Source organism: Sciurus carolinensis, chromosome 4, assembly GCF_902686445.1.
Source record: "Sciurus carolinensis chromosome 4, mSciCar1.2, whole genome shotgun sequence".
Lineage (NCBI taxonomy): Eukaryota > Metazoa > Chordata > Mammalia > Rodentia > Sciuridae > Sciurus > Sciurus carolinensis.
In genome coordinates, this window is record NC_062216.1 from 163,636,329 (window position 1) to 163,662,441 (window position 26,113).

General features: G+C 49.2%; 1 protein-coding gene across 6 annotated transcripts in view; it reads right to left on the reverse strand.

Moving 5' to 3' along the window:
- Large1 (LARGE xylosyl- and glucuronyltransferase 1) overlaps window positions 1–26,113 on the reverse strand; it is a 494,157-nt gene that overhangs the window by 176,947 nt on the left and 291,097 nt on the right. The window lies entirely within an intron of this gene.

Below are 26,113 nucleotides of genomic sequence, written 5' to 3' on the forward strand. Positions count from 1 at the left end.
TCCAGTAGTTCAGTGGGGACAGAGCACTGGTACCTGATCTCAGCACCTCATCTTCTCACCAACAGAGGTGTCCGTTCAGGAGGTCACCTGCCTGATTGCACTTCACCTCCTAAGCTATAACCTGAGACCTGACGACACCCAGCCAGCAGCAATGTCCCTCCAGACAACTGGAATAACCCAGTTCGCATGTAGCGCTCTTAAGTTAATCCTCAAATTACCGCGAAATGGACATCATTGTGACCTTCTTTTTTTTTTTTTAATCACCATATTTTAAATTTAATTTCAATTATAAAGTATTGTACAAATATGTTTTTCTTAAAATTAGAGTATTAAAATTAAAGATAATGCTTCCTTTGCCCATTGAGGAGCCTAGTGAAGAGAAACTTGCTTCAAGGTCACACAGCTAGAAAATGGCACAGAGGAACAGAAATCTGCTCTGCCTGCGCTGGTGTTGTGACTGTTGCTACTGCAGGCAGAGATCCTGATGAACATGGAATCCTTTATCTGGAGAAATGCAGAATGGTCTGGAGGAGAGAAGCCTTCCTTGTGGTGGTGACAGTGGCCTCCAAAGCCTGAAGGACTGTCGCAGGAGAACCAATCAGCCAAGGCTGGAGTGTGTCAAGGAAGGAACTCAAACCAGGAAGAGGAAGTTAGAGAGACTCCTTAGGCTTACCTGAGGTCTCCTTGAGCTGCCAGAAGCAGAGAAGACTCATCCAGGGGGGATCCTTCCATGGGTGCAAGTTACAGAAGGTGCATGCCCACAAGGAGGGGACTTTTTACAGAGGGGCTGGGAGCTGCAGGAGGACCAGGGTGATTTAGAAAGCTATTTTAGTGCAATCTGGCAAAGAATTTCAATGCAGCAATCATGCTGAACTCTGATGTGTCTGGCAGGTAGGAGGAAACTAATTAATATTAGCTAAATTAACAGATGAACATCAGAGGGAAGAGGAGGACCAAACACATCCCCGAGCCTATCCTTACCACTTGCCAAGTGCATTCTTATACGTTGCTGGTCTCTCAACGTTCCGCTCCTTCCCCACCCAGGGCACCTGCTCCGCTCACCTTTGAGGAATTTTAGAAAGTTGAAATGCACTAGACTGTAGGCTGCTCTTGAATGGGTCTGTACATGTATCAAGAGATTGCAGAGATGTGCAAGTCCCAGAAAAGGGAACTAGGGAGCAGCCATTCACAGAACTCAAAACCATGTCAGGTTCAATCTGACTATTTTATAAACATCTTGAATGACCCAGGCACCAACACTCTAAGGCACACTTTTATCCCCACTTTGCTGGTATAAAAACTAAGTCTAAAAGATCTGACGGCCATGGTCTGGGTGCTAGCTAGTGGGTAGCACAGGTCCTATCTGCAAAATATTATTCTCATCATTGCTATGGTCTAAATGCCTTCACCAAAACTCATGTGGAAATTTGATCAACATTGTGATCTATTATTAAGAGGGCATAAATGTAATCAAACTTGTGGAATTTGGAGTGGGACTTTTGCAAGGAAATTAAGGACAGAGGAGGCCATGAAGTTGGGATCTTAAACCAGTGGGACTGTGGCTTTATAAGAGGAGGAGATACCTAAGCTAGGGTGCTCTGCCTTGCCACATGATATTCTGCACTGCCTTGGGACTCTACTGAATACAAAGAAGGTTCTGACCAAATGTGACACCTTGACCTTGGACCATGAGCTAAATAAGTCTCTTCTCTTTATAAATTCCCAGAGCAGGTATTTTGTTACAGCAAGAGAAAATGGACTAAGATAATTATCATAATCAGTTGCTTAAGTTCTAGGCTTCTCCTCTCCTCCTGACATTTCTTCTTTTATTTCTATTTTTATTTACTTATTTATTTATGTATTTATATATGTATGTATGTAGCAGCATACTATATGCTATATCGCCAGTCCTTTTTTTAGTTTCTGAGCTATATCGCCAGTCCTTTTTTAGTTTCTGAGACAGGGTCTTGCTAAGTTCCTGAAGCTGGCTTTGAACTTGTGATCCTCCTGCCTCACCCTCCCAAGGCTCTGGGATTATAGGTGTGGACCACTATGTCCAGCTAAACCTTTCTCTTTATAACTTCCAGTCTTAGGTATTTTGTTATAGCAAGAGAAAATGTTCCAAGGTAATTGTCATCATCCACTGCTTAAGTTCAAGGTTTCTCCTCTCCTCCTGACGTTTCTTCTTTTTGTTTCTATGTATGTATGTATGTATGTATGTATGTATGTACATGTGTATGTATGTAATTACACTGTGGACTGAATGTAGGGGCACACTATCACCGAGCTACATCCCCAGTCCTTTTTATTTTTTAGAGGCAGGGTCTCACTATTGCCCTTTAAACATGAGATCCTCCTGCTTTAGCCTCATAAGTCACTGGGATGACAGGCATGTGCCACCATGCCCACTCCTCCTGACATCTCTAAGACATAAAATTCAGACCAGGCTGATCTGACACCATGAGAGAAAGAATTCAGTCCTGAGATCCTTTAGCCTTAGATGTGAGCCAAGGATGGGTTCAACGCCCTGTGAGCAACAAGCATGGTGTCAGGCACAACTGGCCTGGAAGGTGCTGCTATGGAATGTCCAGTAGCTACAGAGAGCATGAAGTGCTGCCCCAAAGGGCCAACAGGAAGCAAGATACAGGGTAGGTCAGAGTTCAAGAGCTGCTTGTTGATGCCAAAAACATGATTTCAAGGCCTTTCAGTGGGAGAAACAGGAAAGGTGCGGACGTTCAGGGAGAACAAACCCACGCATGTGCCTTTGCTGTTGGGACCATTTCATAGAAGGGGGCAAAGCCCACCGGGCTCCCTCAGCTCCTTCCCATGATGGAATGAGGGCCAGTCCGCCACGAACAACGGGTACCCGTCTTTCAGGAGCTAGCAGATGCTCATTTTATGAGCAAAGACAAGATCTATTCGGGCTTTTTTGGAACCTATAAAAATCTGGATAAATCTAAGTTATTCTAATAGCTGCCTGACAATTTTATTAATGCTGTCAGCTGCCGGGTGGCCTGTCCATGCCTGGAAGAATGAGTCCCCTCCTGGGAATATTCGTATCAGCCATGCTCCATGTGTAACACCTTTTTTTCAATTAGCTAGACGACGAAGAGTCCGTCTCCCTGCAGAGTCCCTCGGGAGCTTCTCGGTCGGCTGCCTTGGGTGGTGCCGGATTCCCCTTCTCAGAGGTGACGGGGCTGATGGGAGTTTGGAAATCAGGCAGTGTGCTCTGAGCCTCGGAATCTCAACAGGGATGTAAAATGCCTGGATTTCATGTCTGACTCTGGGTCAGTCTCACAAGCTTCGAGTCATCTGCAGGAATCTAGAAGAACCACCCAGTTTTGGCTTCTGACTTTTGACCATTTGGTGAAAATGTCAAATCTCACATTTTTCACTTCCTAAGCATCCACCTTGTTTTTTGAACTTGTTTTTAAAACCTTTTAACGTGAGCACCTGCCTGTGTTGTCTGACCATATTAGCTGTTTCGTCTCTCTGAGGTCCTTAATTCCGGCTTTTTTGAAGCTTCTGGCTCTTCTCCACCTTGTCTCTTTCTTAGTCACTTCATTTTTCAACTTGTCAAAACTGACCTCTGATTTTTACATGAGAGCGTTTCCTCCAGGGCCCACAGACTCCCCACGCCGCGTGGGAGTGAGATGCTAAAAGTGGGTCGGCAGCTCTGACGGGTCTACAGAACCGACCAACGCAACACCCTCACTGCAGGCCGATGGGGCAAGTCCTGGCCTTTCCCTGGGTCCACCCACCAGGGCTCCGCCAAGAACCAGGAACTCCATCTGGGAACCTCGACAGAGAGCTGCCCCCAGGCAGCTGAGGTCCACACCAGCAGCTCCAAGTGCCAGCTGCCATTCCAGGGTGACGAAGGGAAGGAGTCAGGATGGTTATAACACAGGGGTCCAGGCCTCCGAGGAAAGGCGCCCGTGCCATTCTGGACTTGAACTGAGGGGGCACTGCCGAAAAGCCAACAGCGCAACCAGAGGAGGCTTTGCTGGGATGACTGACGAAAGCGGGAAGCCGGCAAGCAGCCTCAGTGCCCTGAAATGTGGAGTTCCAGACTCAAGACCCCAGAGCAGGGCCGGGGAACGGGCACAGTGAGCCAACCATGAACACCGGGTCAGAACCTTGGGCTTGGCTGTTTGCCTAGAGAGGAATCATATGGTTGCTTATCTGGTCTGGACTCCTCTGGCCTCTGAAGAGAGGAGGGAGCTGCTGAGGGGTGTCCCTTCCCATTTGGGGTGCAGACATCCTGTGGGTCTCCCCATTTTCCCTCCAGCATCCTGCTGTGGCCCTCTCCGAGCATGCGGAGCTGTGTTCCAAGCCACGCCCATGCGGCTCGACCAAGAGCCAACCTCCAGCAGTGCGCCAGGCTGGCACAGGAGCCTCTGCCCGGCTGCGGGGGCTGGAGGCGGGTCAGGGGGTCCAGTCCTTTCTCACACAGTCACCTGAGCCTCTCTGAGGGCCGGGTCTCTACCTCACATGGCATTTGGGAACACCTGGAGCCACCTGCTGCTGAGCCTTAATTGGATTCAGCAAAGCCAAGCGAACCCCGCCCTGCCTTGCTGACCAGCAGGGTCCCTGCTCTCTGATGCCTGCCCCGCTCCCCCTTCTGATGTCTAGCACCCCTCCCCAATTTTGCTGCCACCCCTTGTCTGCTTCTCATTATCTCTGTCCTTGTGAACTTCTGTCTTCTTTTGTTACTTTTTTGCCATTTTAGTGGTGTTGGAGATCACCCCACATGTTTGAGCTGCCATGTTTTATGATTCACGGTTGACAAAAAAGGGTGTCCGGGCTACTTAGAACTCACGTGCAAGCCAGATTTGTCCTGTGGGTCACCCGCCTGCAACATCTGCAGGCAACACGACACAGCCCTCTGAACAAGGGAAAGCCACAATAATTTTGGTTGTTTTGCTCAGGGAGAGAAGGCAGAAGAACAAAATAATGGTAGAAAAGAGACCATCCGAGGACAGGTCACAGCTGTTCTCTTGCTCTGGGAACAGAGTTGAAGGGCGTGAGCATGCAGGGTGACGTGAGGGGTTTTTAACTAGGTAGGGAAAGTCATCTCACTAGGACGACTGCAGTGACAGGCATCTCCTACCTGAGTTCTCTCCCTCTGCAAACAGCCCTCTGTGCTATTTATAACTTAGACTCTCCAAATGTACGGGGGCAAGCATTTATTGTTAATAAATTAATTCTAGAAGGCTTAACATGTGTGCAGGCACGGGGGGGGGGGGGAGAGGGAGAGAGCACCAACCAGACAAGTCAACCTAAAGTTGATCCACGATCATGCCTCTGCTCAGCTTGATCTGCCTCCATAACTAGGTTTGGCCTTCTTACCTGCCAGGTGTGGGGCTGGGCCCATGTTTTGGTGAATACATGCAATTGTCACCGGACAGAGATTTCCCTATAAGGTTGCTCGCTTCTTCAGGCAAACTTATTCTCACCTACCCTCATTTTTACATGTGGAAACGGAAGCTTCAAACATCTGAGTTGATTCCAAAGGCTGTTTGAAGTAGTACGTTAGTTTCTTGTTGCTGTTGTCACAAATAATCACAAACTCAGAGGTTTGGAAACACACAAGTCTATGGGCTTATAGATCTGGATGTCCACAGTGTGACATCAGTCTCACCGGGCTGAGGTCAGGTGGCGGCGGGGTGGGTCCCTTCTGCAGCCTCGGAGGGGAGAATCTGCTTCCTTGCCTCCTTCAGGTTCGGTGGCCACCTGCTTTCCCGCTTGCCTCCTGCTCCTTTGTTCTATCTGCAGGGTTCATGGTTCCAGCTGCTGCTTCTCATGACACCTCTGCTGCTCTCTGCAGCAAATCTCCCTCCACCTCCCTTTTCTAAGGACACTTGTTATAACCAGGGCTCACCTGTACAGCACAGGATATTCTCCCCATCTCAAGAGCCTCCACTTAGTCCCATATGGAAGGTCCTTTTCCCATGCAGTGTAGCTTTTACAGATTCTGTGAACACAGGTTAGAATGGGGGTATCTTTGGGGCCATGATTCAGCTTGGCACAGGCAGAGAGGAGGATCAGGGATTCAGGTCTCTGTCCTATGCCTTTAAGGCTGTTCTAACCCCACCCTCTGCACCTTTCCATGAACTCTGAGCTTTAGCCACACCCACAGAACATGGTACCTGAAGCAGCTCCTGCAGGATCATTCTTCCATGCTTTTCCAAGGTGCTCTTTTTGCCTAGAATTCCCTGCTGTTTGGATCCTCGTGAACTCCTACTTAAACTTTGAAGCCCAGCTCAATTGCTGCCCCTCGGAACAGCCCTCTGCTCCGCTAAGATCATGCCACTCTGCACTTGCTTCTGCTTTCTCCCTGGCTCCATTCATCTGAGGCTCCCCAAGAGCAGCAATCCCTTCAGTTTCTTGTGCGTTATTTAGAGTCTCCCAAGTCAGACATTACCAGCTCAAAGTAGGTGTTCAATACATTTCCTGAATTGAATTGAAGCCAATTTAAAAAACAATAGCTCCCTAAGGGCAGACTGTGCAACCTTCCCCGGAGGTGAACAGAACAGATTTGAGCCACATTTTTTTTCTTTTTTTCTCCCATCAATTTACTGAGCCCAGGTTGAACGCTATACTAGCTGCTAGGAGTACAGAGCTAAAGAGCACACAGCAAGCACTACCTGGAAAGTAGAGAAAATGCACCCTGTGGCACCCCTACTATGTGCCAGTCACGTGCTACACACTGCCACCCACGCTAGCTCTTTTAAGTGAAGGCACCAGAGCAGAAGGAAGGCGGCTCGGATGAGATCTCAGATTCATGCAGTTTCTGGAAAATGAGTTTATGACCTCCTCTTTGATTGTGAGTAGCATTGCTGAACTTCAGGGTGCTTAAGACAGAATTGAAAACTACCTTAAGAGACCTCACCACGCAGTGTTTCGGAAATGAGGGTTTGTGACACGTTTTGGTTGTGAAAATAATTTGGTGGGTCTCGGCAAGCACTTTAAAAATTAAAATATATCCTACATCGGAGAGAGTAGAAACGAAATATGACATTGAACACAGTAAGGTTAACTATCATTTTGTAAAAATATTGTTCTAGTTGCCCATCTGTATAACCTGTCTGCTTGTGTGTGTGTGTGTGTGTGTGTGTATGTACACGTAGAGACAGGGAGAAAGAGAGAGAAGGAGAGAGATGCATATATACTCATAAACACACACATTTTTTGGACGGTGATGCAAAATGTATTTCTTACTGTGGGATACTGTCCAAAAATTGTAAAATGTCCTGAGAGCCCTACAGCTGTGCTCCGTGGATTGAAGAAAGCAGGGCCTGGTGCTGGAGTCCTGCCAGCCCCTGGGAGATTAACTCCTGTGCCCACGGGCGCCCGCACGTCTCACTTGTTCCAGTCCCCCCCCCCCCAGGACTGGGGTGTTCTTCTTAAAGGATCCAGTGGGGTTCCACATGGGCTTCACGGGGGAATGACCTGCATATATATATCTTGTTCTATCACCTAGGCTGGCCCGACAGACCTACGTGGAAAGTTCCTTTAAATAGCCTACCATGGGATTTCCTCTGGATTCTCACCATCAAGACCTGACTTTCCAGAAATGATCTAATTAACTTCCCCAAACTCTTAAGATGTGTAATTCAGCTGACCTGGGATAAAATTCTCGGCTCTGCCCCTTGCAGACTGTGTGCCCTCAGAAGCCTGGCAGGGCTCAGGGGCCCCATAAAATAGGAGCTCAGGAAACATGAACACCTCCTGCCTTCTACTCCCCTTTTCTTTCTATGAAGGTTTATAGAGAAGTTAAGAAATAACCACACGCCAACGCCGCTAATGAGCCAGAGAGGAGGACGGCTGAGAAAATGGCATTTCTCCTTCTTCGGCAAAAGCGGCAGAACCAGGAGAACCTGTGGTCTGTGATTGGGGTGCCAAGCGCCCGGCCTTGCCAACTCCCCCCCTGTGCTATTTGCCAGCAAAGAGTTTGGAGTTGACTAAGTGCCAACCCTGGCCCGGCTCTGTGTGCTCGATCCCCTGACCAGCCCCGGCCTGACCTTTTCTGGTATTTATGATGTCGGATTGGATTTTGATCACTGTTTGAGCACTTGACACAAAATAAACAGGTTGGCACTTTTCCCTGGGAGGCACGAGTGCCAGGATTTCAATCCTGTCTCCAAACACTTCTCCCTAATACTACCCTGCCCCGCTGCCTCCACAGCCAAACAACCAAGGCACAATGTCTCTGTGTTACAGTGGCCAGCAGACCCTGGCCAGTAACCTTAAGAAAGTGAGTCTTGATATTGGTCATATTTTAGCATTATGTTTAGAGCTTTTAAAATATGGAAGGACAGTATTCATACCAGAGGCCAGGACGTGGTTGGTATGGCATTGGTCTGGGATCTGCCCTCAGGAGCCCTCCAGATAATTCTAATTGAAGTCAGTATTGAGGACAGCCATGCTTGGGAGAAAGGCAGGGGACACAATGGTGGGTGATCTCCTTCAACCACATGCCAGACCCTGAACTGGTAGGGCTGGTGCCCAGTTTCCTCCAAAGAAGACATGGCAGGGAGAGGTTAGCTTTGGATCCCCAAAGATTCCATGGCAAGGCTGGGATGTGCACACAGGACTGTGGGACATCTGGTAGCCAAGACATTGTGCTGTTGAGCTCACAGCACCCACAGGTCTGCATGTGAGCCACAGCCTGACACAACTCCAAAGAGAGGGCATTTCACTATTCTTTAGAATACCCGCAAACAGGTGGAAACAGTCCAGGAATTCAAAACAGGAGGCCCGAAGAGGCAAATTCTAACACAGCTGTACCACAGATGCTAGGAAATGTAGATCATGACCTGGTGCATAACAAGGGCAAAAGAAAGTAATGTTCAGTCAGGAGGAAAAAGTATCCAACAGCATCATAATATGATCATAATTAAAAAAAAAAAAAACACTTTAGTCCCATATGCACAGAAAGTCTCTGAAGTGGATTTAGAACACCTAACCAGGTAGGTGCTGAAATGGACATGATCGATTTTATTCAGGACGTATAGTGATCCATCTGGTGAATCCCAGGGTGAGAGCAGTCTATTCTTGAAAGGATCTCAGTTCCTTATTTTGTCTCTGGAGATGAAGTTCCCTCGCTATCATAGGAAGGCCTTGTGGGAATCGGTTTCTGCCCAGGTCCTATCTGACGTTCTCTTCTTATCCTTCTACCAAGAAAACATATTTTTTTCCCCAAATTTTGTTTAAAAAAGTAGACCTGATGTCATGGAGTAACACGTCTGTCCTATGTTAAGGAAACAAACATTTTCGGTTGAGTACCTACTGTAGGCTGCTCTGAAAAGCATTAAGAGGGACTTCCAAACCCACCTGCCCCTGGAATGGCTTCCGGTCTGCTCTGGAGATCCCCCTGTGAGGACCTGGCAGGACTTGGAAGCCAAGTGTGGCTCTGAGGTTCTCACTGGGCCCTGTTTACTCTTAGGAGATCTGAAGTCTCACGGAACCCTGTTTGGGGGTGGATCTCATCACTGTCATTTACTCTGTGTCTATTTCTGCTATGGATAATGTTTCATGCCTGGATTTGAACTAGTGATTCAAGTCCCCATGGTAGTTCCAGAAAACCTCTGATTTGCTACTTTATAAGAACAGAAAATATATATATATATAAAAATGTAGAATCCAAAGAGCCATAGAGGCTGAAGGTCTAATTGTATTTATTCAGTAGCTGATATTTTAGCTTCTACCAGGCTTGCATTGGGTAAACCTTGACAACAGAGCCAGCAGGATATACTGGCAGACGAATGTAGGGTGGGAGGGCAAGACAAGCATCCAGGGGATCCCTACTCTACGTGGCTCAAGCTTTGCCTCTGATAGTGCAACTGAGAGAGACACTGAGGCCCCCTAGTCAAATTTTACACGTCACTCGCTCCTTCTACAGTCATCCAGTAAATGCATATTGAACAGATAGCCTCGGATCAACAGGAGAGACCTGCGGAAGGCTGTTAAAGATAAAATACAGACCTGTGTCCCGTTAAGTTGTTCTGCAATGCAGAACATGAGTCAGAGACCTTCTGGGCCTTGCTTCACCTTTGCAAAGAGAAGCACTGAACTACATCATGATCCCTCCTGTTCTTATTTCCCACTTGTGTGCGTGTCACTAAAGCCATTACAAGGCACCCTTTGTTCTCAACTCATTCCATACAAGACTGAAGAGAAAATTTATTTTTAACATGTCCCCCTCCACTTTGACGGACACAAATTCATTTTTAATCGATCTCCCAACAAGGCACTCACCTAATCTGCTTAAATAATTAATTTGGCAAACAAGGAAGAAAGCCCAGGACAGAGAGCCAAAGTAGAGGCCCTGCTCCCCAAGAGCAGGGGTCAAGTTCTCCTGAGAAGGGTGACTTGTAAAAGGGAGAAGGCAGGACATAATCGACTGGGTCAAAATTTTAATTTAGGTTACATTACTGGATAAACCATTTTTATCAAAACAGAATAATCCTCTAAAATGCCAAAGAAAACTTATTCATGCATCAAAAACTTCACTAATGTCTAGGAGAGGGCAGGTACTGTCGAGTCCTGCACTATTTAAGAAGGGAAGCAGCGATAGTGATGAGTGGAAAAGACATTCAGAGAACATTCTGTCAAGGAGAATGGGTTCTACCAGCCTGCAAGCTTCTTAAGGTTGTGAGTGACGGAAACTCAAACTGACTCAGGAAGTTAAGAAAAAAGGACAATCTTGCTTCAGGCAAGCCTGGGACTAGGGGCCGCAACACAACAGAATCTGGAGTGTGTCACTTCAAGCACTCAGACCTGCCTGAGCTCTCAGAGGGTGCACAGCTGCCCTGAGACCACAGTCCCCAGAAAGGCCTGCTTGTGAGGGTGACCTTGGCTGGCATCGGGGCGCTTGGTTTCTGGAGGTGTGCTATCATCCCCTGATGATGGCTCACCATGGCTCATGAGCTTCTGCAGACCACAGTTTATGCTGGACACCTGCATCTGGAATTTGGTCTGTGCTAGGGAGAGGGCCTGTGTGACCAGCCACCTAGAACACCCTAGGCGCAGAGCTCTGATGAGCTTCCCTGGTGGGCAGTGTCTCACGTGCGCTTCAGGACTTACGACTGGGGAGTGCAGAGTGCGCTGGGGGTTGTGTAGGGGGATGCTCTGGAGCTGGGGTCCAGGGGCCTCTGCCTTCCTACAGGTGCCTTTGCTTTTGTGGATTTTGGTTTGTACCTTCTTCCTGTCATAAACCACATGCATGAGGGTGGCAGAATGTTGAGTCCGGGAGTACTCTAAGCAAACCACGGGGCCTAAGGTAGTCTTGGGGCTCCCGGCAGTGTCTGCGTGACAGGAGGTGGTTCTACCTCCGTGTCCTCAGAGTGTGGCATCCTCAGTGGAAAGAGAAGACTTTTTCTGGTAGTTCTTGCAAGTCCTTGGCTTGATGCCCATCAGTTCTGGTGGGCCCAGCTGGGGTCACATTGCAACCCCAAGCCCATCACTACAGGGAGAGACATGTCCAGGGCTGTGGCTGGCCTGGATGAGTCACATTCTTATCCCTGCGGCCACAGTCAGGGTCCCTCACACACCCAAAGTCAATGAGACTAGGGGAGGAAGGGCTTTTGAAAGAAAAGCAGACATTCTGTTGGCGTTTGTGGAAGGGGAAATGGTTGCTGAGAAGACAGAATGGTGTGTCTGTCTTGGTGGAGGACTATGTGGTCCTTTGCGGGAAGAGTCAGCTGTCCACAAACACCAATGACCACAACCAACAGGAACCGCAGAGACAGAAGAGACGGGCCTATGAGCTCAGCCTTCACCTGCACTTTCCTTCATGTTCTCCACCTGCTTGACCAGCCTGGGGATTACAGCCATCCTCACACCTTTCCCTCTCGTACCTGTTGTACCTGCACACTCACCTCTAACCCTAAGACGGGACCCGATTCTGCCACTTGTACCCAGCCTCCCTGGAGTTCAGGCAATGATCATTTCTTACTTGATTCCAGATTGGACTCTGTTTTTGGTTCTGTACCCCCAACCCATTTACCTACTGCTCAGCACAATGTCCTTTCCATCCCGAGGGCTGTCTGGGCTGACCAGGTCCCTCTTCTTTGTAAAGACAGTCAATGGATTCTCTCCATCTCTCAGGGAAGCCCACACTCCACCATCTAGCCAGACTCCTCGGTCTTCTCTCACCATCTCAACCACCCTCCCATGCCTACCTGGTTCTGAGTATGAAATATCCTACCCACAGAGAACCTCCTGGTGTCCAGGGTACACCGGGCCAGTTCATGTCTTCTTGTCTTTGGTCCACTCTGTCCTCCCCACAGTTAATTCCTCCTCCACGGTGGCCCACCATGCTTAGACTACGGCCCCTGGTCTCTCCACAGTCTTTTCTTACTCTTGCTCTCCTGAATTCTCAGGCACCATGCTATCTCATGATGGCAGGTGGACCACCCCCTCCATCTTTACAGACTCAGTACTGACTTAGAGACTGACCCGGGGGACTGTTTACACTCCTGAAGGGTGACTTGAATGAAAGGGGAGACAGACTTGATCTGGCTCTGCCCCTTACTCGAGGGGTGAATTGAGTGTGTTATTTAACCTCTTCAGTCCTTGGCTTCCCTTGCTGGTAAGTGAGGACTAGACCTCAAGTGTCAGGATTTGTGGATGAAGAAAAGATCCTGATAGCGTTTGGATCTGAAGTGTCCCCCATCGTCTCATGGGGTAAAGGCTTAGTCACCAGCCTGTGGAGCTACTGGGAGGTGGTAGAACCTTAGAAGGTGAGGCCAAGAGGAGGAAGCCAGGTTGTGGGAGCGTACCCTTGAAGGGGAGAGGGGACACTGGCCCCCTCCTCTCTTTCTTCGCTTCTCAGCCACCCTGAGGTGAGCAGGCTTCTCTGCGGGGCACTGTCACTACCACACTGTGCTATGCCACCACAGGCACAAAGCAAATGGCCATGTGGGCATGGACTGAAACCTCGGAAGCCATGAGCCAAAATACATCCATCTTTCTTTGAAGTTGTTTTATCTCAGGTATTTTATCACAACAACAGAAAGCTGACTAACACAGGAGCTTAGGACATGGGCCATCTAGGCTGTCGTGCAGTCTGGACTACACAAGATGCTCATGAGGCGAGTGTTCTAAAAAATGACCAGATTAATACAGGATGTTAATTAAGGGAAACTGAGTCCAGGGTACATTGAAACTCTTCATTCTATATTGAATTTTTAAGCCTAAATCTTTTCTTCTATTAATTTTTTTAGAAAAATTAGCTATAGACAGACACGATACCTTTATTTTATTTATTCATTCTTATTTTTATGTGGTGCTGAGGATCAAACCCAGTGCCTCACACATGTTAGGCAAGCGCTCCACCACTGAGGTACAAATTTTTTTTTCTGTCAAACTAAAGCTGCTTCAAAATAAAGTTGATTAAAACTTTGTCACTATCAATTCATTCAACAAGTATATTTCTGGTCTCCATGCATCTGTTTCTTCATTCTTTTTTAGCGGCTCAGTGGTAGAGCACTTGCCTAGCACGTGTGAGGCACTGGGTTCAATCCTCAGCACCACATAAAAATAAATAAATAAAATAAAGGCATTGTGTCCATCTACAACTAGACGTATTTTTAAGAAAATCAAGTTGTATCACTGACTAACAGTCTTTCCTCTCCTCTGCCACGTAAGGCATGTGCTCGGAGGGCTGCCTCCTTATTTAACACTCTGGAGGACAGCATCTCAAATATAAATTCTAAAATGAGGATTATTGGCTGGATCCGAGGAATCTTCTCTTTTCTCTCATAAGAATTTTTGTCATCATGGGAGATGACCCTGTGTTCTTTTTTGTCAGCTAATCATTAAAGAAGTGGCACCTAAAATCTCCAAACTTTCTTGGTCCCTCTGGCCCATCAAAAGGCAAATAAGAAAAGCAAAAACAAAACACCCTAGTGCTCTCTGTTCTGATGAAGGTGGTTGTTAGTGGAGGGAAAAAAAAAAAATATATATATATACATGAAAAAAAGTCTAAAGCAAATTCAGTAGAAGCTTTTGCACTGAGCAAATTCAGAGACTCCCATTCAAAGGCATGAGGATAGTGAGTCTAATAGACCTATGTATGTGTAGGTGAATATGTCCACACACACACACAATGAATCTGAAGCCTCCCCAGGTCAGATAGTCTCATGGGTTAAAGACCTGGTGGCACCACTTTGCGATGCCATGGGAAGGTGGTGGAATTTTGGGAGGTTTGGAGATGGATATATATATATATATCTCCACACGTGTGTGTACCAGGGAAGTACTGTGACACACTCCAGGTGACCGAGCGCCTATGGAAGACCCCTCCCTCCTTCTCATAGGGACTCTGTGCTCCTGACTGGCTCTGCCTGCTGCCCTCTTCCCCGTGGACAACTCTGAGCACTGTGAGGAAAGGATACCTGGCATCCGCCTTCCCCGACAGGCCACCTCCGCCCCGTCCCATAGGAGAGCTGCTAAAAATATCCCTATGCATTTCACAGGGAGGAGTAAAGCTGTGTCCCTGACAGTCATGGAATAGCGTGTACCGAGTTTTTCTCTTTATGAATATGCAGATGAGGAGCAAACTGGTGGCTCTTGTAATTTTGAGGCGAGATCAGAAATTCTCACGAGTCCTAATCAAATCTGTGGCCTTTTGTGGGCACGGATGCTCTGGGGTCTGATTAATGCCATCTGACCCTCCCTTGGTGTTGTGTACCTTCAGGTAGAAGGGACTGGATGCGTTCATTTATCTTCTGCAAGCAGACCTTCACTACAGGTTGCTCAACTCTGTGGTTCTCAAAGAGAAAATTCACAGTTCAAGCACCTTTTGTGGCTGGTGTTGAGTATAAACAGGAAAGGAAAGAAAGTCTAAAGCAACAGGAACCTAGCATAGAACCCCTTCAGAAAGTCACTCAAAGGCATGTGGATGTTGAGTCTCCAAGTTAGCAACTGATGATCAAGCTGGAGGCTGGGGGAGGATGCTCTTGGCATCTGGCAGGTGGTAGCCATGGATGCTGCTCAACATCCTGCAGAGCACTGGCAGCAGCCCTCCCCACAACAAAGAGTCATGGAGCCCCAAATGTCAACAGCACCAAGGAGGGAATCCATACCGGAGCACTGATCTCCATCAGCGGTGCAGTGCGGGCCACTGCGGGGGATGGGAGTGGGCGCTGCCCTGTGTAATGTGGAGACTCTGCAGCTTGCTGTAATACAGAAGTCACCCTCCGCCCTGCAACTCAGAACAAGCGTTCAAAGGACAAAGCTGTCGATGATCATTAGGTCCTGCTCGGCTCCCACACGCCTACGAATCCAATTTGGTGAGTTGCTAAGGTAGAGCAGGAGTAGGACGTAAGGTCCCTGGGTCAAGATACTTGTAGAGCAAACAAGAAAAAGGAATTGGTCTCTTCCCTGGTCACATGACTGTGAAAGTGGACAACTCAGTCTTTGTCACCATCAATTCCTTCAACAAGTATGCTTCTGGTCTCCATGTATCTGTTTATTCTTTTTTAGTGCCTTTCTTGGGTTCCAGCTGCTCCCTCGCCCCACTTTCCCCCAGAATGACCTACAATAGCCCTGTCCCCTTTGTGCATCCTCTTGGCTACACTCACAATTGAAATCTCCAAAACCCAAGGCAGCCGATACCGGCTAAATGCTGGACGAGCCCGCAGCCAACGACTCACGTCAAGAACCACCGGATTTATTCAGAGAAGGTGCTGACATGAATTCCTAATGGACAGAGCATGAGAGAGCAGAACTTGTGCATTTCATTCCAAGGAGGGACTCAAGACACATTGTCTGAATATCCAAATGAGCAAGAAGAGACTTCCGGGCAGCCCTGTTTCCTGATATTTACCAAAGACAGTGCTGGCTTAGATGTTCCAGAACCCTGTCAGACAATACAAGGTAATCCAGGAGGGGCCGGCGGAAACCCTCCCCGGCGGCTGTGCCATCTCTTTCTTTCCAGTCCAGAGCTTCTATCCACCCTCCTTCTCTCCTCTACCACTTAAAGATAGAAGCAAAAGCTAGAGAAATAACACTAATAAAAATAATAACACCCGTCTTTCTTCCTGGATTCTAAGAGGCCACTGATTACAGGATCTATCGAAACATTTTCCAGGAGAAGAGACCATCTGTCAAGTCGCTTTTGCAAGTTACATCTCAGCTTCCAAAATGGTAAAATGTGAAAAGCCCTCCACTTTGTAACTGAGATCACAGAGCCAATGCCTGCAAAGTACTAGGTGAAGTGCACATTTTGCTCCTGAAACACTGTCCGGTTGAGGAGCAGAAGCTGGAGTGTGGTGGGCAGGGGAGGGCGAGGACTCTCACCAGCCCTGGGTGTCTCATTCCACAGCCTCCGACCTCCCTGCTGAGAAGTGGGGCCAGTTCTTTCCAATTAGAAGGAAACCCCAGCCCTTCTGCCTGTGTCACCCTGTCCCCAGGCCTCCTCCACTCATTGCCGTCTAGGCCATTGGTACCACTCTGTCACACAGGACTAGCACCGTCCCCTCCGATATCAAGAACTTCCGCCATGGCCTTGAACCTTCAGGTGTGCAGAGGCTGCCCCTCGTCATGACGGTGACTCCAGTACTAATGACTGTAGCAGCTGACTCGGGCGGGTGCTTGCGCAGTGTCCCCTGCTTCACTGGGACCTTCATGTGGTCACCTCATGTGACACCTCCTACATTTTGGATGTGGTGTGAGTGTACTCCAAGGGTCCACCATGATTAAAGCTCTGGTGCCCTGGGGGGTACTACTGGGAGGTGACTGAAACTTCAAGAGGTGGGATTGGGCAGCAGGTCTTTTGGGCACAGGAGACATACTCTTCCATGGTAGTTCTTATGTGATCCCTTGAATTGCTCCAAGAGGACTGTTATAAAGGCCTGAGGCTGGCCCGGCCCCACCCCATCCTCTCTGCTCCTGGTTTAAGATGACGTAATCATTTGGTCCCACACATGTTCCTACCATTGCTATCTGTGCCATGAGCAGCCAGGGTGATGCAGCCAAGAGGTGGCCTTTGCCATACAACACTATGCCTTTGGACTCCAAGCCTTCAAACCTGTGAGCTAAATAGACCTCTTTCCTTCATAAGTTGCTTGTCTCTGGTATTTCACCATAGTGACAAAAAGCTGACTTTTTATACCAATACCCTATGAGTATTATGATCCCCATTTTGGCCATAGGAAATAGAGGTACAGAGGTCTCAGTAATTCACCAAGGTTATAAAGATGGCAAGAATACGCTGAGCAACCCCAAATAATGGCCCCAGCTTCTTTAACCAATCAAACTGCGAGTGGACCCTTGGATAGGGAAAGGGGCAGAAAGTGGGGAAAGAACGACAGGCCCACATCCAGAAGTCTGTCTTTCCTCTCTTTGATGATAAGATTGAAGGTGTTCTCCCCAACAGCCTGACCCTGTCCATTTAAGGAAGTCAAGAAATTGTTAGAGGCCACGCCGTCAGTGAATCCTAGGGATGGATCAATATGGCTCCATCCTCTGCCCCATGTGCTCAGGGCAGGCTGGCCTTACAAGGCAGAGGCATTATTCACTGGCCTGGCCTGCACCAGCAGCAGCTCTAGACACACTGGAATGTGCCCAAGGGTTCTCGCTGACTTTGCTAGGCATCCATCAGCAACTCCTCCTCCACGTGGATTTCAGGACACCAACCCCATCTTGCCCCGCCTTGGTCCTTGTTGACTCCATTCTGCCCCCACCCACGTAGCTCTCTATTAGACATCAAATCCAGCGGCATTCCCCGCAGGACCTGGTGCCCTCCCCTGGATTGGAACCCTGGGGGAGTGCTCTACTCTGGAGCACACCTGGAGGTCCAGAGAAGCCAACTGGAATTATCTGCTGAGAGCCTCCATTTCCATACCTCAAGCTCCATTTTAGTCTTAACAGGAAACACCTGAAGGGACCTCCAGGCCAGAGGTCTCTTAGAGGATCCAGATCTGCAAGTCCCAACAGAACTTGCCGCCAGAGCGCTCCGCCCTCCTCCTCACGGCCTCTGCTCTGCCCCTTCGGTTGCTACCACCCCTGGCTTAGCCTGGAGTGGCGGCTCCCGTGTGCTGCTGAAGCTCCCTGTCAGTCCAGCAGGCCCCTCTTATCTGTGGACTCACTTTTGGTAGTTTGAGTTACCCACACTCAACCATGGTCTGAAAATATTAAATGGAGAGTCCCCAAAATAAACAACTCGAAAGTCTAAACCCCATCCTGAGTAGCATAATAAAATACTGCTCCATCTGGCTCAGGCTGTGCGTCTTTCCTGAGGATCAGCCTGTCCACAGTACGGCCTACTCGCCCGATAGTCACTTGTAGCTACTGTGGTTATCAGCTCTGCTCCTGAGGTACCGCAGTGGTTATATTTGAATAACCTTTATTTTTCTTTGTAATGATCCAATAGCACAAGAGTGCAAGGCCAGCCACTGGAATATTCCAAAGAGAAGATGGTAAGGGTATTCTTCAGGTGAAAAGGTAAAAGCACAATCAGCTATTTGGAGTGAGAAAGAGACCACATTTACATCACTTTTAGTACAGTCTATTGTTAACATTGTTCTACTTTATTATTATTGTTGATCTCTTACTACATCTACTTTATAGATCAAATTTTGGCATAGGTATGTCTGCATTAAAAAGAAAAAAAGTACACATAAGGTTCAGGACTCCCGGTGGTTTCCGGCGCCACTGAGGGCTTGGACAAACTCCCCGCAGATAAGGAGGGAACCTCTGGGCCGGTTTCCTGCCTCAGCGTTCAGATGGTCCCCACCCAACCAAAGGGAATTCTTCAACTCTGAAAATCTGAGCCTATGACTGCCTCTGAGCTCTGAGCCATCTATCAATGACCAGTTGGATAACCCCAAGCCCAGACCTACAGCAGCCATGGTACTTCTCTGGCATCCTTCCCTACCACCCATTCCACCCAGAATCACCAGCTTTATCTGTTCATTATTCAATAAACGCTTACTGAGCATCTACTGTGTGCTCAGCACAGTTCCAGGAACGTGATGACCATGGTTGCTGCCCTCCTGGTACTTCCTTATCCCCCAGCAGGAAGGACACGGAATGAGCAGCACAGCAGGCTGCACCCGGGGCGCCTGCCGGGTGGGGCAGAGCAGCCCACACGATAAGTCGCGGCTCAGTGGATCAGACAGCCCCGAGTGCGACGGATAAGAAAGATGACAGAGCAGGGTGGGAGGGATGGGCGGCGTCTCCAGGTGCAGATGAAATGGGACCATCAGGGAAAGTCTCTCTGGAAGCTGAGATTTGAGCACAGACTTGAAGGGATTGACGGCAGGGAGACTCGGAGAGGTCTGAAGGATGAGCGTCCAGGAAGGGGGAACATCAGAGCGGGGAACAAAGGCGGCAGCCGCCCTCTGTCTGAGGAGCCTGTTTAATGTTCCCTTCGTTTTGTCTGTACTGTTCTCTTTCTGGACCGCAGGCCTAGGCTTCCGCCAGTCACGGCTGGTGCAGAACAGAAGGCGGCCACATCCACGTCTCCTGCTTCAGAGGCCCTCCTCACAGTACGGTCCTACCTCACCCTGCATCTTCCTTCCTTCCATTCTTCTTCTTCTCCTTTTTTTTTGGGGGGGGGTGTTGGGGGTCCTGGGAATTAAACCTGAGTACCTAACCACTAAGCCCATCCCCAGTCCTTTTGAGTATTTTGAGGCAGGGTCGCAACTAAGTTATTTAGTACTTCATTAAATTGCTGAGGTTGACCTCGAAATTGTGATCCTCCTGCCTCGGCCTCCTGAGTCACTGGAATTACAGGCGTGTGCCTCCACACCCGGCCTGCACCTTCCCTTTCAAGGCATGTCCCATACTTTGACGTAATTGTGCGTTCGCATGGATCTAGAACCTCGTGTTAGGAGTGTGGGCGCTGAGGTCAGCCTGGCTTCAAGTCAGGTTCTGCCACTAACTCCTCAGTAGTGACTTCAGGTGAGCTACTCAGAGACGTCCATGAGAGATAAAGGAGACGGTCCAGGGCCAGACACCTAAACAGAGCTGAAGGGACGTGAGTTAGAGGAGGGCGGGCAGGGGGCCTTATCCACTGCTTCATCTCCAGGATCCAGGGCTGGCCCAGGGGCTCAGCTAATGAAGTAAGGAAAGAATGAATGACTGAGTGAATGTGGAAGGTAGGAAGGGAGGGAGGGAGGGAAGAAAGGAGGAGGAAAAAGGAGAGGAAAGGAGAGGAATGGAGCGGGAAGGAGGGAGGGAGGGAAGAGGAATGGAGCGGCAAGGAGGGAGGGAGGGAGGGGAGCAGCATCTGTTCCCTTAACTCTCAAGAATTTCAGGTTTAGGAACAAGAGAAACATGTAGAAGGAAAGGCAGCAAACTACCATTTATTATATAACGTGCAATACACAAACATTATCTGATATAACCACCAAGATAAAGCCTGGGGGGCAGTTATTAATGGATCGTCCCCTCACTCTTCAGAAAAACAACCAGCCCAAAGAGGCCTGAGACGTTAAATGGTCACCTAATGCCATAGGAAAAGGCAGATTTGCAGCCAAGTTACTATGAACATAATGAAAACCCTTTCCTTCCTGTTCCCAGGAATGCCGTCGCGATGTGGCCCCAGTGATTGATGCCTCCGCTGGCCCAATGGAAGGACCAGGAGCACCTCAGAGGAGATGTGCCGGTGTCTGATTCTGGATGAAAGGCAGCAGGGATAAGCGAGGAGAAGAAAGGAGGGGGCAGGTCGCAAGAAGCCACTGAGATTCTCCAAGTGGAAAATCAGCTAGGAGGTTCAAGGTAAAAACCAAAGCCAAATACAACTTAGTGACAGGGAAGGAAACCCGTCAACGCCAGAGATAATGTTAAAACACGGTACAGATTGTTTTTAACAAAAGTGCCCCAGTCTTTTAGCAAAATTGCGTGACTGGTGACAAAGAACACAGGCTCAGGCTGGCTCTGGCCCACAGAGCTCCAGGCTCTGCACTCACCGCACGCTCCTGAGTAGACGCCAGCTGCTGAGGCCATTTTAAAGCACTTTATTTGAGAATTTTTATCTTTAAAAATGTCTGTTTTTCTTCCCTCTGGCCAAACAGTCTCTCAGGTTAGGAACTGTCTGGAGAGAAGGCGAGACGTGTGGAAGTCTACGTGGGTCCTTGGGAGAGGGCTCGTCGCACTGGACGAGAAGGGACAGCTTTCATCGGGGAAACCTGGCCAGCACAAGGGGTCACGGTCGTCCTGAAAGGTCCACTTTGATTCCTTTCACACCAGCCAGGGAGGGAACGGAGGGCCTGATTTGGAGGCAGGTGGAGGAGGAACAGAGGAGGGTTTAAATCAAAGGAAAAGGGACCAATAAGAGTGGCCTGGGACATGGGAGAGAGGAGGAAGGAAGGAGAAAAGGTACAACATGGTCTGAGAGCCTACTGGGTACCAGCAGGGGTAGGGCCCCTCCCAAACCTCACCTGACCGCTGCGCAAAGAGTCCGTGTTTTTCTACAGGTGAGGAGGCGGCGAGGCTGAGCGGGTAATGACCTCCCAACTCTCCTGCTGATAAGTAGGCCAGCAGGGATTTGAACTTGCTCTCTTTCTTTGCTCAGCTCATGCTACTCCACCAAATCCCATCAGGGGAGATGGGCACGGCCAGAAAGAAGAGACCTGAAGAACTTTAAAGAGTTTTTAAAAACTTCTTCAAGGCAACTGAGTAGAAGCATAAAAGTTCTACAGACGCCTTTGCAGAAATAACGCCTCCGACGTTTTCACGTTCCATTTTCCTATGATATTTTACATTTATAGCCACCTCAGCCCGATGGCTTCACAGACAGAGCTGAGAGGTAATGGGGCAGACACACAGCAACAGTGTTCACCGGGACCCCACAGGCGCTGGCAGGAGTCCTCAGAGAAAAGGGAACGTTGGAAGAAGAATGCAGGTGACCTGGTGCGGGTCTCACACTGACCCCGTTAGCACTGTCCCTAGCTCACCTGGGCCCAGAGGAGCCCGGCGACCTGCTATCTTAGTCTGCTTGAGCTGCGGTAACAAAACACCTTAGAATTGGTAATGTATAAACAACGGAATTAATTTCTCATAGTTCTGGTGGCTAGGAAGTCACAAGCTCAAGGCAACGATCAACCTGGTGTTTGGCGAGGGCTCGCTGCCTGCTTCATTAGATGGTTCCTTCTAATTCTGTTTTCACACAGCAGAAGGACAGACAACCGCCTTGAGGCCATTTTTATACAGGTATTAACCCCATTACAGGAGCCCTAATGATCTAATCACTTCCTAAACAGCTTATCTCTTAAACGATGGCACTGGGGATTATTAACTTTGGGGTTATGAATTTTGGGGGAACACGAACACTCAGAAAATAGTGCCTACTCGAGTTAGCAGTGAGCCCAGCTGACCTCCTCTACCAACCCATAATAAGCCAGGGGCCCACAGTCACTCCACATGCAGAATTACGGGAAGTCACACGCCGGGCGGGATGCCGGTGTCTGTACGTCTCTGTGCCTCTGATTCTGCCTCTGTCCTCTGAATGCAGGTGTCACCTTGGGTCTGACTTCTCCAAACTGGTTTACACAGCCAACCCGGGTCCCCCCTTTTGTCTCTCCAAAGAGACTCTTGGCCACATCCACAGAGTGCTTTCCCTTCCCCTTCTCAGGAATGCGGGGCGCTGGGTGAAGAGGACTGGATTTAAGTTGGGGTCATCTGAGTTCCAATCCCAGTTTCACACCGTGAGAGCGGTGAGACGCTGGAGAAGCTGCCCTGCCTCGGGAAGAATCCAATCCCGAACTTTTAAGATAGGGACCTCAACAGTGACTGCTCCACGCCGGGCTGTGCAGGCCACCGAGTTCACTCACAAAGCGCTGAACCAAGTGGCTGGGTCAGGGAAGCGCTGAGCCCAGGAGCTCTGATCAGCCATGGTTAGCCTGGCAGGCCCTTGAAAGATGCCCATGGCACAGCTGCGGCACACAAAGGCAAGCTGGGTAGTGACTACACCTGCCTGAAGGCCAGAACCGTGCACCGTGGCGACACGCCCACTTCAGGGGGAGGCAAATGCCCCGTGGGTGACACCGCCGTCTTTAACGCTCAGCAGGGCTCTCTTCCTAAGGCTCTGATTACAGCCCTCACAGCTTCCTCCCCCACCGTTACAATCACGCATTGCTTCCAGTTCTGTGTGCAGTTTACTAATGCACCCAGGGTCCTGGTGGCTCAGGAGCACGAGTCTAAGTGCAGACCCTGCCTCCCAGCTTGGTGGGCGTCCCCCTCTCCACCCCAGCAGGGATCCAGGAGAGGTGACACAAGGCTGTGGACACAGCACAGACTCCGGAGTCAAAGGGCCTGGGGTCAGTTTTGCTGTGTGATGGCTCTCTGAGCAGGGACAGCAATTTAATCTCCCTCAGGCTCGGTTTATTTCACTTTCAAATATACAAAGCTTCTAGTTCAGTGCCCGGAATAGAAGAAGGACTTGAGAAATAACAGTTATCTTCCCTTGGCTCAGCAAATATGACTTACCTGCCTGCCTCCTCACCTCTCCAGGCAGACTCCAAGGCCAGATCTCACATTACCCAGCCTGGCAAGTTCCGGAGCCGCCGTGACCGCTCTCACAGTCCTCTCTGGCTCCCCAGAGCCACTGCGCCCACCAGCCACCTGGGGTCATCCTCCACCCTGCTCTCTGCCACTCCCCGGAGTGTCCTGGTGACTTGGCCTTCGACACCTACCCTAATGAGACGACTTCCCCTCCTCTACCGCTCCACCCGGGCCTGAGCCCCCGTCACCCCCACCTAGAGGACTGGAACTGCCTCCTGAATGGTTTCCTCACGTCCTTCCATCCTAAAAAGGGCAGTCAGGATGACCCATCAGAAACAGAGCAGATCAAGTCCTGCCCCTGCTCAAAGTCCCCTAGGTGCCTGGCGGGAAAGTCAGTGTCCCCCCTGGAATCCTGTAAACAAGGTCCCTGTGATATGACTTGGTCAACCCCCAGCCACCTCCTGGGCACCTCCTGCTGTTGGGCCATCTCTCCCATCCCTCTTACATGCCACACCTACTCACAGCAAAGTGGACGCTCCTGTCCTTCTGTCCCAGACCCTCTTCCACTGTCCTCTGGGACAGCAAGCTTACTTGTTCTCTGCTTAAATGTCACCCTTCTTGTGAGATCTTGCATTTACTACCTCCCCAACCCCACCCAGGGGCTGCACAGGCCGGGGAAGGGTGCAGACCACTGGTGTGGGAGGCAGGCATGTGCCACCGAGGTGAAGTCAGGCCTATGGCTCCAAGAGTCACTCGGGCCAGAACTTTCTACATTGATGGATCTGTCCTAAGAGGCTTTCTCCCTATTCCAGACCTGGCTTCTAATAGATAGACTTAAGGAAAATTAAATTCACCAAAAAGAAGACACAGAAGGCCTGACGAGCAGGGAAGAGCTTACCTATTTTCTCTTCACCTCTGCATTTCCTCACTAAAACGAGAATCGGGGCAGGAGGACCTCAGACTGCTACTCCTCTGCAGGTGGTGGTAACACCTTCTGCCCCATCAGGGAGCTTCCTGACGGCAGGTGCCACATCACACAATTTTTGGGAATAATGATACCTAACAAACTCCCCTCACAGTGGGGGCTTCGTAAATGCTAGAAATGGATGAATCAAAGAACGAAAAAATAGAATACAGCCTGATAACCCAGCTCTGGCATTCAAAGGTCCCCTGGTCCTGTACTGGCCTTGGCCCATATACTCTGCTTAGCCCCAGGAACCGCCTCGAACCTCAGCGCCCTCCAAATCTGCAACTCCAGGGGCAGCAAGAGCCCAGAGGCCTCCCTTTCCTTCTGCAGGAGATGCCAGCGTGGTTAAAACCATGATTATGAGTGCTGTTGCTGTTAGCTGCACAACACCACTAGAACTATGGCCCACCCTGGCTGCAACAGAATAAAAGTGATTTGCTGGACGCAGCGCTGAGATTTCTGATCACCTGTCCTAGTGATTTTGCTAAGCTGCACTTCTCCAAGGGAGACCTAGAGCTGTGGATAGAGGCAAGGGCTGATTTCAAGAGAAGCAAATTGAGATAGAAATCAGCACATGAAAGGTTAATCAGGGAGAACTCTAGGGACCAGCTCCTCTGAAAGAGGAGGACAGAGAGCAGGACTGGACAGAGGGCCTCAGGCTGTGAGGTGGTCTCCAGGGAGAGAGCTGATTAGCAGGGTCCCCTGCTCCTTAGTCAACGCCTGGCATGGTGCATTCCCGGCAGGGGGCCACGGCCAGAGAGAACTCCCAGGAGCTAGAGAGCAAAGGCCCCTCTTCTCAAAGGGAACATGGGCATCTGTTGCTCTTTCCCAACTAAAGAGCACACAGTTACCACCTGCCTTGTGATGCGTCCCATCAGACTACTCTGCCCCTCTCCAGGACAGGTGACAACTCTCCCTGTCCCTCTGTTACCCCTCTTTTCATTTCCTGATTTAGGTACACAGTCTGACACCCAATTGGGACACAATAAATGCTGCTGAATAAATGCATCAGTCAACATTGAACATCAGCATAAAAACATGAATAAAATACACTGCAATTAAAGAAAAACTGTCCCAAATGAGTTCTGTGTGACCAGAAAGAGACACAGCAGAAACAACAGAGAAAAGCCAATGCACACATATTTCTGATCTCAACTCTGGGCAAAACCCTGCATCCCTCCAAACTTCAGTGTCTTGATTTAGGAAATAAAAGGGTAGATCCCAGCATTCTATGCGGAAGAGATTAGACAGCAGAGACACCCCGTTCCCAGTTTTGTTAAAGGATGTCTCCCTAATGCCATTATTGACCCAGATAAGAAATGTTAATTTTGATCCTGATAAGGAAAAGAGTCCCAGGGGCACAATGTCAATCCTGTGATATGCTGAACACTTTCCTCACTTAGCCCAGAGCTATGATGATCCTGGAAGGAAACAGGCAGTGACCACAGTAGGGCAAGGAATTTACCCTGCCCATGAATGGAAACAGAGACCAACGGGAAATGCTATATTGAAAATTAGTAAGGAGGATTTCACCTTCACAGAATAAAGAGCTAAGAGAAGAAGCACAGTGATTTTAAGCAGAATCTAGTATGCAATCTGACAAAGAAAAAGATAGGAAATTAGTGATCTTATTAACAAATTTCTCTCTCATTGCATTTGTCCAATAGAGAGAGGAACTTCAAAACTACA